Source organism: Lichenostomus cassidix, chromosome 5 (genome assembly GCF_008360975.1).
Source record: "Lichenostomus cassidix isolate B80296 chromosome 5, HeHo_3.0, whole genome shotgun sequence".
Taxonomy (NCBI): domain Eukaryota; kingdom Metazoa; phylum Chordata; class Aves; order Passeriformes; family Meliphagidae; genus Lichenostomus; species Lichenostomus cassidix.
The window spans coordinates 29,533,441-29,548,490 of record NC_139486.1 but is presented as its reverse complement, the minus strand read 5'-3'; positions in this window follow the sequence as shown (position 1 = coordinate 29,548,490).

Below are 15,050 nucleotides of genomic sequence, written 5' to 3'. Positions count from 1 at the left end.
TGCACATATCATTTCTTCGGAGTCTTCTGATAGTGCATTGATGCATAGTTGTTCAAAAGACACTCAGCACTGAGTTCTTTGGAACTGATTTTCGTGTGATGACTGTCTATTCTTTCTTGTTTAAAGTCATTACTTGTCAGCATACATGGGGGCAAATCCATAATAACAGAAACTGACTCAAGCAGACAGTGAAATAAATTACTGTCCTAAGTAAAAATTTGGTATTCAGTATTTCAGTTTCAAGAAAAAATAAATAATCTCTTTTCTGTCTAAAACTGCATACAAATTCATTACCAATAAAATTTTTACATGTTAAAACATCACAGAATGTTATTTCTAAATCTTTTTGTGTTTAAATACAACATGTTTTTTTCAGGTAAACATTTCATAATAGCCTTTCCAGCATACACTACAGTACATGTTGTAGCTGGACTAACATAATGGAGTGTTATGAGCTATTAAATTAATGAGTCATGTACTGAAGAAGAAGTACATCAAAGGCTAATACACTTTCTAATATGCAAGCATACGTTACTGTGTTACTTGAGGTGCTCTGGCACATGGAAGGCCAAAATTGGCACTAACAGTTTTTTCCTGTAACATACCTGTCTCTGGGCATGGGGGGACTGACAACTACATAGCTAGAATTTCTGTTTCAGGCTCAAAGTTGATATAAATGATAAAGAAATTTAATCCCTGGAGAGTTTTTCTAAATGGATGAATGACAATAGACGTTATTCTAGCTTTCATGATTAAATGACAAGGGGGGTGGTGTTATAAAAGGAGAAGAAACCAGCAGACATATGTAAAGCTAAGGATTCTAATATATGTGTCTTGATCTTTATTTTATTACACACATACCCTTCTGGATTCTTGACATCCAAACTATTCTAGTTATCATTCAGTCCCATTGATTTATTGATGAGCTAATTACAGCACCACTTTCATTTTCTCTGTATATGGCCATAGATGCAAAACCCTCTTTGTAATATATAATACCCATGTCTGATCCTCAAATTTTTTTCATTGAAACAGTAACAAGAATCTCAATTCATACTGATGAGTTTGTTTTCACTATGGTTATGAGATAATTTGAGCCAAGTATGTGTAGGTTTGGGATCATGCATAATAGTATGTTCACATCTAAGTTGATTTGAAGTAATCGATGACTGGATAAATAGATATTGGTTGAAGGAAGAACTGTACAGGCCTTGCAGAACTGAACATTTCTAGAAATTGTGATCTGCCACATACATAGTGCATTTCAAACATGTTCGTCTCTGCATTTCTAATTCCTGTATTTTCCTAGTGCTAATATATGCTATGCCAGACTTGTATAATGCAAAGATAAAAAAAAAAAAAAGATACAAATGCTGAAAATTCTATAAGCTATTTCATCACAGCTCAGTTGTTCATCTGTAAGGCATCACTGTTGAGCAGGGTGATGAAGGAAGGATTCATGTGTTAAGACATATTATTGGGAATCTGAAGATCTGGCTTCTCTTCCTATTTCTTCAGAAGATTTTATACTCAATCTTCAGCATATCATTTTGGGGTTGAATCAAAGCCAAAAATAATGACAATCTTTATTTCTTGGTGTTAGAAGTTTTGTTGAAATGGAGATGGGTAATAGTTATGAAATTGTACCAAGGAGCTGTTATGCATTTGTTGTGATGTGCTTTGATAACCCCAGATATCAGAAACTATAGACATGTAATGTATTTGTTACTTGTGTTTTCTTTCCCATTTTATCATCTGCTAAAGGCCATAATGCATTTTAAGAAAGGCTTTGAAGGAACACAAGAGTATTTATAATTCCAATATTTTAATTTTATGCAAGAAGTTTGACTAATAAAAAATACTGATATTTTATTTCATTTTCATTTTTTGGTAGAAATACCATGGTGTGATATATTGCATAAATACATAATGTCAAATAGATACTTGAAACCTATTAACTATATGTTTGCCTTCATCCTCTATCTTTTCACATGCATAGAAAATAATATGATGAACACTCATGGAGTAGAAGAAAGTGGATAATGTCAATAATTTTTCCAGTCTTTATATTTTGAAACCTTTTCAGCTTAGGAAAATATATCAAGTGGCTTCAAGAGTCTTACATCTATTACTCCAAAACTATTTTCAGTTCTTTAGGACAGGAAATGCAGAATCCTCTACTTCTGTATTAGTCCTAAAATAATTAATGGATAAAGAAAATTACAAATATAAACATTACCATCAACCCTCTCATAAGGCCTCATACACAATTGCATTTGTAAAACAAAAGAAAGGGAAAAAACATATATAAAAAGGATGAATTCATAACATTTAAAATGAAAAAAAATTCAAAACAAATAATGGAATTTATTTCAATTAAGATGAAATACATTGATTTATTATGTCATCAAAGCCAAATTCTCTCCTGAAAAATTACTTTAAAGCAAAAATGCATTTTGTAGTAAGAAAAATGGCTGAAGAAGCTGTTCATGTACCTTTAAGGCATAGTATTTTCAAAACATCTTTATTGCAGTTAGGAAAATATTTTCTTTAGCAAGGACAATCAACAATAGGCCAGTATGTAATGCTTCAAAAGTTCCATTTTTATTATCTGTCTCTATTTTATCTTTAAATATGTTTTTGAGCATCTAGTTTTCCATCCAGATAAATTAAACTGAGGTAATTACAATTTCCCTGTCTTCTGTGAGAAATCAACAGCTGAAAAATACTCTTAAATATATGAAATTAATATTGTGAAGGGTATGCATGGATACTTTTGGCTTGCTGCATAAAACTGTCTTGCACATGGGTTTTTCACGCATATAACTGCAGTGTAAAAGATGACATTATGAGAAACCTTCTGACAAATTGATTAATAATCTTGAGCTGCTGAAGTTCAGCTGAGTGAGCAATTAAACATTCCAAACAGCAATGAACCTTCAGAGATAATTTATGATAATTTTATGCACAAGAGCTCAGTGGCTTTTTAATTTGATAGAATGTTAGTAGCATAGATTTCTAACAAGGGAGTCTCAGTGCTCCATACATCACTGAGATTACTTAAACATTTCAAATGTGGTTGATGAATGAAGTTTCCTGAGATGTGAGAAGATACAGAAAGTGTCAGAAGGTTGAGATTATTCATCATATCAATTATTGAAAGTGGATGCATTGACATCATACTCCCAGCTCATATTTTATGGCCATTATGAGGACAGAACAGAAATAACAGACTTGGTGAACTGCAGAACTGCCAGGATATCCCACTTCTTCCCTCTTTTATTCCAGCATTTTGCTGTCACCACACAATATTAGCATTTCCAGGTGTTTCATCTAAAGTCATTCATAATATATAGCAGGAAAACAAGACCCTTTGAATACGATTAACTAAGACCTGCAACATGGTACATGGTGTGATTCTCAGGGCTTTTCTCTGCAGGACCAGGAACTGGCTCAATGATAGTTATGGGTCCTTTCCAGCTCAGGACATTCTACAAGAAACATCCCATGCAGACCAAGAGAGAAAAATGAGGTTAGATAACCTACTAAGCGTCTACAATTAGTTTGCCAGAAATACAAATACTGTGTTATTTTCTGCTAGGGGAGAGCAGGCTGCCCTTCATTCTTCCACATATTTTTTCATCTTTTTGTTGCTTTAAAACAGCTACATTCAAACAGTCAAATATTTTTAATTCCTAGAATATTTTGCATTCATTCTTTTATTTTTTGTTTTGGCAAGAAAAATATAATGTTTTAATCTTGTGTTTTTGACATACTTATGACAGTTGGAAACACAGTAATCTAAACTAAAGTAAATAATGTAAAGGGGCTCTTTTTATTGTATGAACAAAGATAAAGTCTCTGCTTTGAACAGAACACTGAAGCACTCAGATACCACATGTTTAAGAGAACAGACAGTTGGTGAGTTATTTGTTTTTAACACTACTGTAATGATCCTGACAATAAATCATCATTTCACACATCCAAACAGTTATCTTTTCATTCATGCAAAGAAAAGAATGCTGGAAAATAAAAGCTAAAAGGCAAAAAAGCATTTTTAGGAGAGCAGCCAGTCACACAAACTACTTCATGTGAAAGGTCATTTGTATAAAGTAGTATGAGTCAAAGCACTCATAGCCCCCTCAAAGCACAAGGAATGATGCAGACAGTTTGGAGAGCCATGGATGGGAGTGGGAGTGTTTGGACAGACCTTGTAGCTTCAAATCCAACTTCAGACTAGAGCTATTGGTTGTAGGCTAATGAAAAGTGTTGTCTGACCCTTTGTGTGTCTTTAGCATTATTGCTTCAAGGTCTGACTCCACTACAGCTCAGAAGGCAGTATTATCAACATAATTGAAAATCTCCCATCCTTGATGAGGGCAGTCAACATCAGCAGAAGAATCACAGAAATTGATAAAGAAATGAAGTTCCATAGGCGCTATGATAAATTTCTGAAACCCTCACAAGATATTACTGAAGAAATGCAAAAACCGGGCAAGCAGCTGCTATGTCCACAGAAAGACAAGTAGGACTGAATTTGTGGCATTGAGGTTATCTTCCTTAGAAAGTTTCTTTCAGCTGAGTCAGGAGTTAATTCCACTCACATCTAAGTAAAGAGAGTCTTTTTCTCAACAGGATATCAAAGAATTCCAAAGAGTGATCATGGAGGAAAATTCCCTGAAGAGGAAAGTAAATTCAAATTGTGTGAGCAAAAATAAATTTTTATGAAAACACAAAATTTAGAAAATTTGAACCAATGAAAACATTAAAAAGTGGATGTTTTTCACCTACAGTATGGACTGAAACAGTTCTCAAAGTCAAAATATTGGTATAAATAGAATGATATTGTAACGTCTAGTACGCTGTTACCAAAAAAAAAAAAAAAAAGAAATATCAAAAAGAAAACAAAAATATTCCAAATATCATGTGCACTTATTCCTGGGACAAGATGTCTGGAAGAAAGCTGTTGAGAAATTTCCATTATTAGAGTCTTGTATTACAAAGTTACTCACATAATTTTCATAAATTGAAAGACTATAGAATCACAGAATATGCTGAGTTGGAAGGCACCCACAAGGATCATCAAAGTCCAGCTCCCATCCCTGAAAGCACAGTCCCAAGAATCTCACCATGTACCTGAGAGTATTGTGCAAACGCTTCTTGAACTCTGTCAGCCAGGTGCTGTGACCACTTCCCTGTGGAGCCTGTTAATATCTTCTACCCTCGTTAAGAATTGGGTATTGATCTTGGTAAATTTTCATGACCTGTGTCTCAGTTTAATGGTATACACTGTTAATCATTCTGGCGGCTTGCACAATCTTGTAACCTCAGCTCTTCTGGGCTATTAAAATGGCAGTTGCCTGACTGCCTGGGAGCTTCTTCAGGAAGTGGCCAGACTGGTAGGTAGGAAGTAAGCAAAACCTGACCTATATCTCTTCTAGGAGTCTGCAGTTCTCCTAAATTTATTCTGAAACAGTCTGTGATTATTATTATTTTCTTACTCAAAAGGGTTAAATTTGGTAAGAAGACTAGGCACTGATGTAAAATATTCCCATCCAAAAAGTTATAGTTCTACGACAGGTGTAGTTCATGTCCCCTTCAGTCCCATGCTCATAAATCTCCATGACAATGCCTTCTGGAATGCAAACCAGCCAAAATTGCATTATCTCCAGAATCTGTAGAGGACTTGCACATCTCATTTTAATGGACTCAAATAATAGTACCTGGAAATGAGAAATGGTTCATCTGAGAGCTTCCTGATATAGGAGCACTTCCTAAGACAACATTTTCAGTCAAGTTCCACCAGTACAGTTCTTTAGTCTTGGTGAAATTTCTCTCAATTACCCAGAAAAAGCTTCAAAATTGATCTCTCTTCCATATATTAGCAAAGAATGGGTATCTCCAAGACCTACTGAGTGTCAAATTAAGGGAGGATATTGTTTTTTCCCCCTTTTCCTTTTTTTTTTTTTTTTTTAGCTAAAACAAGGTGTACGGAGAAAGAAGACTTAAAATCTTTTAACTTCAAAATTAATTGAAACACAGTTATTAAGAAAATGATAGGAACAGTGAAATTCTCACCTGAAAATGTGTGCTGCCATTAGGAGAAAAAATGAAATTAGAAGAAACCAGGAGAATAAATAAAATCTCTGGAGAAATGTTAGACCTGCTTCCAGTGTGTCAATACAACCCTACTCATAAAGACTTTTTGGATGTTTTCATAATGTACTAATCAATCTTCAAAAGCAGAACTATTTATTTTTATTCTTGAAGAGAGATATGCAAAACAATTCTGAAGTCCTATTTTACTAATATAAGCCAATGAAAATGAAATATTAATAATATAGTCAACTCTACTATATGAAAAGAACTGCATACCTAAAACTTGTACCTATAATAACCTTTTAACAGTAATATTATTGTATGTTGCTTTTGGCAGCTACATTTGTTATTTTTCAGGCAAAGCTGGCAACAACTCAAAGGCATGGAAACACTGGGCTATCTCCAGCAGCCCTTTTTTGGGCAAGATGTCTATTTAAACAAAAGATTTAACCTACCTTTTGATAGCATAAAAATAGATTACGACTAGAGTCTCTTAAACTTATTGCAAAATAGGATGGTCTTCTTGCTTGCACTAATGTTTTGATTTCCCATTCATTGTTGAGGCTGCAATGAGCATCAGTTATTACATGGTGGCTCAGTTCCAACATAAATCATTAAACCTCCTCTTTATTGATTTATATTAGCATTTCTAGATGGCATTTATTGTCTCTGTAGTGCCTGAAATCTCACATTAATTAAGTTCAAATTAAAATAAACAATGAAATGTTGAAATATCCTGCAAGTTTAGACCTCAGATAATTGTCATTCTAGAAATTCTAAGTAGACAAACCAAATTAAACCAAACAAATAAACAGCAAAAAAAGAAGAGCAGGGCAGGCATGTATTCAGTCTTGAAATTACTATTGAACAGGTTTATCAAATTATAGTGTCAATATTGTATCAGATGTCAATCTATTTTTTGCAGTAGTATTATATGTAACCCTCAGTGGTATCTTTCTTATGAAAATATTTTAATCATAACTGGAGAACATTACATTGTATTTTGCCATCTCCAAGAATTCCAATGTTCTGGGATGCATGGTAAATTACTCTTTTTTTCCCTCTTAGAAGACAAATTCATACCTTACTTATAGTATATTCATGATTTAATCCCATAATTATATTGAAGTGTAAATGGTTAGCATTCAGAACAGTAGCATAGGACTGCTATGAGAACTGTTTTTCCAATCCAACAATGGCAATCTTCAATCTTTCGTAACAACTGGCAATATATAAATGTAATAAATATTATAAAATAATAGAATATTACAGAACTATTACAAATATTATTATAAAAATGGTCCTCGAGAGCATTTTTGTAAGTCATATAGAGCATTCAAAAGTTAATCCAAATTAACTTTCACATCACTGAAGCTTTTCAATGAACAATTTCTTTTAATTGAAACTGAAAACCTCACCTGAATGTATTCTGACAATTTTAAAAAATTTGGGAAACAGCCACTGACTGTGCAGCTAAACTGTAAAACACTTTTCTAAAATAATATGTCTGACTCCCTGCCCATAAATCTAGCCCTTGTGCTAAGTCTGGGCAGAGGTTTCTGCCAAGAGACATGCTGAAGCCATTACTGGAAATAGTAGGTGGGAGAGAGTTCCCATATAAGCCGCAGAGCTGCTACCACTTGGCCAGCTCTTTGCAACCCCACTCTTTTCATGGGTCTTATGTCTTTTGCTCCTCCTATAGCCTAACCCTCAGTGTGATTGGACACTCTATGGTGGGACATGCAGAAGCCCCTTGTGAAAAAGATGCAATTGGGAGAACTCACAGAAGGCCCCACTTCACCTCCTCGATGTTTTCACCCTTCCTATGGGTCTCATATGTCTCTCAGGGAATAATAAAGGCAGTTGCTCCTTAGCAGGGAAAAGAGCATTTGGAAGCCAAGTATCACAGCATGGCAGGCAGAAGCCATGGCCTCACCAACAAAAGGGCTTAGTCCCGTCAGGAAGTCAGGATGTCATCCCATGGTTCAGGGTCACAGTTCAGATCAACAGGGCACAATCACAGCCACTGGCATGGCTGCAGAGTAGCTCAGTGCAGTCCTGGATTGAGCCAAATGTCAGAGCTCTGTATGCAGCTGCCAGTGAGGGAGGTGGAAACCCCTCCTGCAGCTTCTTCCAGCTTTTCCTCAAAGAATTGCAAGGTCAGTTGAGGCTTCTCAAACAGGTCTCACCTGTCAGAGATATCCTCCCAAAAGGAAGGAGAATAGTTCTCCTAACTGATCCTAAGCCTTGAAGGAAAATTCTGCCGCAGGAAATAGTGACATCCCAAGGTAAAGTCTGAATTGGAAAGACTTGTCAGAGCAACCCTTTCTAAGGTCATTGGCTTTTTCCCTCTCCATAACCTAAACCTAGTCTTACCCCTAACCTGGTCTCAGAGGTTTTAGTACACCTTTCATTAAGTATTCCTGCTAGTCCTTGAAAAGTAACTATTCTTTAAAAAAAAACAAACAACTAAATGAAATATTACAGCTTTCCTTACCTACATTATCTTTTATTATTGTTTTCAATGAAACATAATGTATATGGTTTCCATGTGTCATGTGTGATCTTTATTTCCTGGTAGGTTTTGATGTATTTTCATCACTGTCTTTCCCTCAAAGTAATCTGTAGAGTGTTCTGTATGAGATCTGAGTTTTCCAAAAACTACAAATTTCCTGCTGTGATTCAGCAGTTTCTTGTAAAGACCATAATATTGACCTGAATATTTTTAACTGCTTCTGCACAATTACAAGGTAGTTAGGGTAAAATAGTTCTACAATTTATTTCTAGTTTGGATTTTGAAACCTCTATTTAAATTTATGTTTGCATACTTCTCTTTATTATGATGCCTCTTTAATCAGTTATTCTAAGGATCCTATCATTGTAAATAATTTCCAACCAGTAAGTTATTCTGACTTCACTCTGGGAAGAAAGGATATATTAAACCTGATCAAAAGGATGGAAGTTAAACCAAAAATCCAGCATTAGGACCAATTAAAAATTCTCATTTTACTTTGCCACTCTTTTTGCAATGCTGCTAATTGATCCCAAATAATTTTCTTGGACACTTTGTTACTCCATTTGAATATATTGAATTGTAGTGTCTAATTGCTGTTGGTTTACTAAGTGACAAGGCATTGTTTCAGTGACAAATATTCTGATAGAATAAAACTGTTAGCGCATTATACAAATACTTCTCTGAATTTTATTTTTAGTTTCAGCAAACATTAATGCCAGTGAAGCTCGATTGTCTCAGTATCTGCAGAAATGAAAACAAAGGAACTGTGAAGATTTCTGAATCCAGCTCATTTTAAATCTAGCATGATGAAAGCAGACACAGCTTTTTGTACTACTGATCAACTCTAAATATTATGATTTTTTTTCCTCAATAAGAACTGACACACAGTTACAGATTTAAAGCCTCAAGAAACATAGCTTCTATTCTGAAATCTTGGTTAAACACTTTGAACACCTGAGTACTCTTACTCAGACTTACAGTTGAACAGACTTCACTTTGAACTCAGGACTACCCTTCTGAGTAATGTGCACATACAAGCACTTGCAAGATTGAACCTTGCATTTGTGATTCTGAAACAGCTCAATACTTAATTTTACTTTTTCCTAAAGAAAAACTTAGTTAATATTATTAATTTTCAATCAAAAAATTAAGAAGATTGCTTCATTTTCTGTTTGAACAAATTTATATATTTTATAATACATCTATTCTGGACTTCAGTAAAGGCTTTGACACAGTCCACCACAACATCCTTCTCACTAAATTGGAGAGACACGGATTGATTGGGTGGACTGCTGGATGGATAAGGAATTGGTTGGATGGTCACATCCAGAGGGTAGTGGTCGGTGGCTCAGGGTACCAATGTACATTGGTGACAAGCGGTGTCCCTCAGGGGTCTCTAATGGACCACTGTTATTTATTTTTTTCATAAATGACATAGATGAATCAATTGAGTGCAACCTCAGCAGATTTTCAGATGACACCAAGCTGAGTGGTGTGGTTGACACACCTGCAGGACAGGATGCCATCCAGAGGGACCTGGACAAGCTCAAGGTGCAGGCCAATGGGAATCTCATCAGATTTAGCAAGGCCAAGTGCAAGGTGCTGCAGCTGGGTTGGGACAACCCCTGGTATTAGCACAGGCTGGGGATGAACAGATCAGAGCAGCCCTGCCAGAAGGACCTGGGGGTGCTGGTGGGTGAGAGGCTGGACATGAGCTGTCAGTGTGCACTCCCAGCCCAGAAATCCAAACGTGTCGTGGGCTGCATCCAAAGCAGTGTATGCAGCAGGGAGAGGAGAAGATTCTGCCCCTCTGCTCTGCTCTGATGAGAGCTCACCTGCAGTGCTGCATCAGCTCTGGGGTCCTCAGCACAGGAAGGACATAGACTGTTGGAATGAGTCCTGAGGAGGTCACCAAGGTGATCAGAGCAATGGGGCACCTCTGCTACTAGGAAAGGCTGAGAAAATTTGGTTTGTTCAGCCTGGAGAAGAGAAGGCTTTAGGGGCGACCTTATTGCAGCTTTCCAGTACCTGAACAGACCCTACAAGAAAGATGGACAGGGACTATTTACAAGGGCATGTAGCAACAGGACAGGACAGTGTGGTAATTAAATATTTTTGAACTTTGTGAACTATGAATATCAGTTCATGTCTCAGATTCTTACAGCAGGGGCTGAAGGAAAATGTCCTTAATGTCTATAAGGTATTTTTCTTTGTGTGTTTCTACTGCCTACGTTCAGTTGACGCCTTGGTGTGAGGTGCACGACCTGGGAATCAGATCCCCAAAAGATACCTGTTTGAAGACATGCATACAGTGATTACCTTGGCAACAGAAGCACATGAAAGTTCTCAGAAGAGACTTTTTATCACATATTCATTTTTTTTGCTGAGAATGTTGGTTCATATCTATATATATGTTCAGGCTACAAACTTTATCTATCAAACTACAGTTGCAAAGTTTCAGCTGTGATTTTTCTTTTTATTCTTTTCTGCCTTCCAGCAGCTTATGATGAACATTTGCTGAGGAATGGAGAGCCTGGTAACTATCTGACAGAACATGCTGCCCCACCAGAAATACACAAACCTTTGCTGAAACTTCACAGATCATTTACATGACCTTCTGAAGAAGGAAAAAGATTTCTCTTAGTAGTGAAGACATGCTTATACACAATTGCACATGGAGAACTGCTTAAATCAGAAGCCCCAGACTGAATTTTCCCAAACATTTTGACTTACCATGAATGTATGTACATGCATACTTAATATATATAGCCATATTAAAAATTATATATTAATTATTAAAAATTATATATTAAATATTGATTATAATCAAAGTAATTTATAATTATTAAGTATTAGCAACCCTTTCACAGGCACAGAAAATGATCCCAAACATGTAATATAAATCATGCTTTTTACAATCTCCTCATTTTGGAATCAGTCTCATTTGGAATAAATTTCACATCTTATAAAATGCTGTCTTATTACAGCAAAAATTTATCATTCATCTGAAAATATCATATAAGTAGTCTATTAAAGCAGTGGTTTTATATCTTATCATGTATAAATATTATTATAATCAGAAATTATTGGATAGAAGACATTATGCTTAATGAAAAGTCCAACAAAATATAAGTTTGGAAGGTCATTGTTTTCATTTAACCTCTTTATAGTCCTCTTCCAAATTACTTCATGTTAGATCGGTTTGACATGATTATGCTCTTTATCCCCTTTTACAAAAATCTAGCTATCTTCTTTCCACAGGTATACTAACTGGTCTAGGAGCAAATCAAAAGGACATTCCATTTATTTGGTGTCCTTACTGTTGCCCTCAGTGAATGAATAATCTCTTTACATGATACCTATTTCTTCTGTTTCATTCCCCTAGCAGAAATAATGCCTTGAGACATTAGTGGACTTTTCAGTTTTGGAAGAGTCTTGCATTCATATTTCAGAACCACAATAAGCAGCCATTTGGCTGCTGGTTCTGGTAGCTGATGGTGCTAGTAGACCTCACCCTATGTGGGACACTAAAACATATCTCCCACCAACTCTTAGATAAAACCACTGACGGGGTGAAGCAGAACCTTTTGTATTAGTGGAAAGGTTCCTTCATTTTGTTTAGCTTTCACACAGGTTTCCTCCTGCAGTTCCTACTGATTCACTGCACTAACCAGGATACAATTTTTTTTTCTGTTGGTGCAGGTGAAAATATAGAAAAAGGAATACTCTCTTCCTTATACATGAGTATTATTTGTAATGAAAAATACTAGAAATGCAAAACTGTTTTCAAAGTACTTGAGCTTGAAATAACTAGTATTTGATAGAGCTGTTCTGCAACTATTCAATTTGTTTTGAGTTCTTAGTTCTCTCCCTGTCTCCTTCTGTATCAATTTTTTTTTTAAGTATTCATCACTAAATTGTAAACCTGGCCTTGATAGTGTTTCTGCTCTGTTATATTTTCCAGCACAATAACTATGCTACTGTACAGTAAGGCTAAATGTGACAGATAGGTAATAATTTGTCAGTGTTTCAAGCAGAATTCAGGGACAATTGTGATTTGGGCTTCCAACTTTAAAATGTGATGTATAATTGACATTTTGATACTTCGAGGCCATGGTGTATTCTCACACTTCCACGAAAAAAAACCCAACTTGCTGACACAATCAGGAAACAGATGGTGACAAAGATCTTGCATTTAATATGCCAATCATTATGCTTTACTTGCATATTATCATCTCATTCATGAGGCCACTATATGAAGGAATTTTGCTATGCCTCTGCAAATCAATCAAGAAGTCTTTTAGTATTTTTTTTTTTAATATAATTTAGGTCTTTCTTATCCTATGTTTCATTATATTTGGGGTGAAGTGTTTATGCAAATTTATTACACATGAAAAAATGCTTTGACAATACTGAGGCTAGAATAGATGTCAGCAATGAAACATTCACTATACATAGCTTCAACAGAGAGACCAAGAAATGACTTGGCAACTGAAGTATCTGCATTTTCCATACTTTGCTGTGGTCCTTTATCCAAAGGCAGTGACACAGTAAGACAGTATGAAGGATGATGTCGAGTAGGAGGATGGATTTGGTAACGTGGCCTCATATCTACTAAGACCTGGACTTCAGTCAAAATTTCTGCTCAAGAAAACCACAGATGGCAGATTACCAATATATTTCAGTTAGAGTTAGCACTGGATTTGAAATCACTGATTATTTGAGCCAAACAAACCTCTTCAGCTCTGATAATAGGCACTTTCCTTGTGAGTGTCTGACACAGAGTCCCATCATACAGGAGTGAGTTCATCCACTCACAAATTGACCCAAGGACCCTCCTTGGACAGCCTGAGGTCCTTGGAAGATGTTTTAGCTCATTATTGCAAGTGGTGAGCAAAGGCTGGTTCTTTCATGTTATTTCTATTCTGCAACATCCAGAGAAAGATTTTTCCTTCATAAGTGCCAAAGGTTCACGTTTAGAGAGAGTGGGGATAAAGTTGTTACCATTTTTTTCTGTCTCACTCCTACTGTCTATCTGTAGGTTCTCCAGCTTCTAAAATGTGTGTCTTTCCATTTAAAGAAGTAAGATATATTTCTGGTTCTTTGTGAAAGGATCAACACTGGCAAGAGGACACAGCATGCAGCTTGACTGCATAGAAGTGTGTGGTTACTTGGGATAGAATATGCATCTGACCTGGTTACAGGTAATTATTTGAAAACATGTATTTCTCCTGAAAGTGTTCTACCCCTGGAAGTGTTCAGACAAACATCTGGATTTGGCACTTTAGGGTATGGCTAACTGGTGAACACAGCAGTGCTGGGTTAATGACTGGACTCCACAAGCCTATAGGTATTTTCCAACCTTAGTGATTTTATGAATCTATGAAGTGAATGGAAATATACCCTGACTTACAGCTTGTATAAGATGTAGGGAGAAGGCAGAGGATGGTTTTCTGATGAAAATTAGAAAACAAGATATTTCTGGAGGAGGAAAAGAAATTTTATGCTCTTGTTCACCACAATCCTAAGCCATTCCAGGCATGGTACACTTCAGTAGCTATTTCCATGAGACAAGTCTCATAGAAGCAGGGTGTTCTTAGGTGCATGAAAAGTCAGATTGTGTTTTTTCAAATGTGTCACAACACAGAGTTTATGGTAGCCTTTCAGCATATGACTTTCTTTCCCCCTCTAACTTCCCTTTCCTAAACCTCAGCCATTGCAGACTACTTGCAATGTAGTCTGTTGGAACAGATCTTCACTGACTCATAACTGGGAGTTGTGTCATACCTGTTTTGTTCTATTCCTCTAATTTTATGGCATTCTTCATTTAGTTTGTCTAAGCAGGCATGTGGTTTACAAATCCAGAAATCCTCAAAGTTGCAATCCTGTGTTGCTTTTAAATTGGTTAAGAAAAACAACAAATCCATTTCTCCACCAAGCCAAATCCAGCATTGTGTAACAGTTGAGCGGTTCTTAAACAAAGCAGCAGATTTATTATTTGTTTTATTACTTATCAAAGACAGTGGCTTACACACCTTGCATTATCTAGACAGCAGTCTCTTGGCATGTCAAGAGTCAAGGTTACATCAGCTCTTGACTTTATCCAGGCTCTGTGATGTACAATGTCACTGTAGCAGAGCACTTCCTCTTTGTTCCGAGGGAACTTGATTCATAATGAGCCCATCTAGAGTGTACTCGGACTGTGATAAAGAGCTTTACACAGAGGCTCCTATTTTAGAGAAACAGGTGTTGGCTTTGATTAGAGAAAAATTACATCATTCAAGGGAAAGGAGAAAACAAAGCAAAGGGAAAGGAGAGCAAAAATAGAAGAAAGTAGCAACCAGACACAAATACATTTGCACATATAAAGCTGTTCTAATGAAAGCCAAATTGATTTGACATTCAGTGGCAGTTTGAAGCCAAAAAAAGCAAAGCA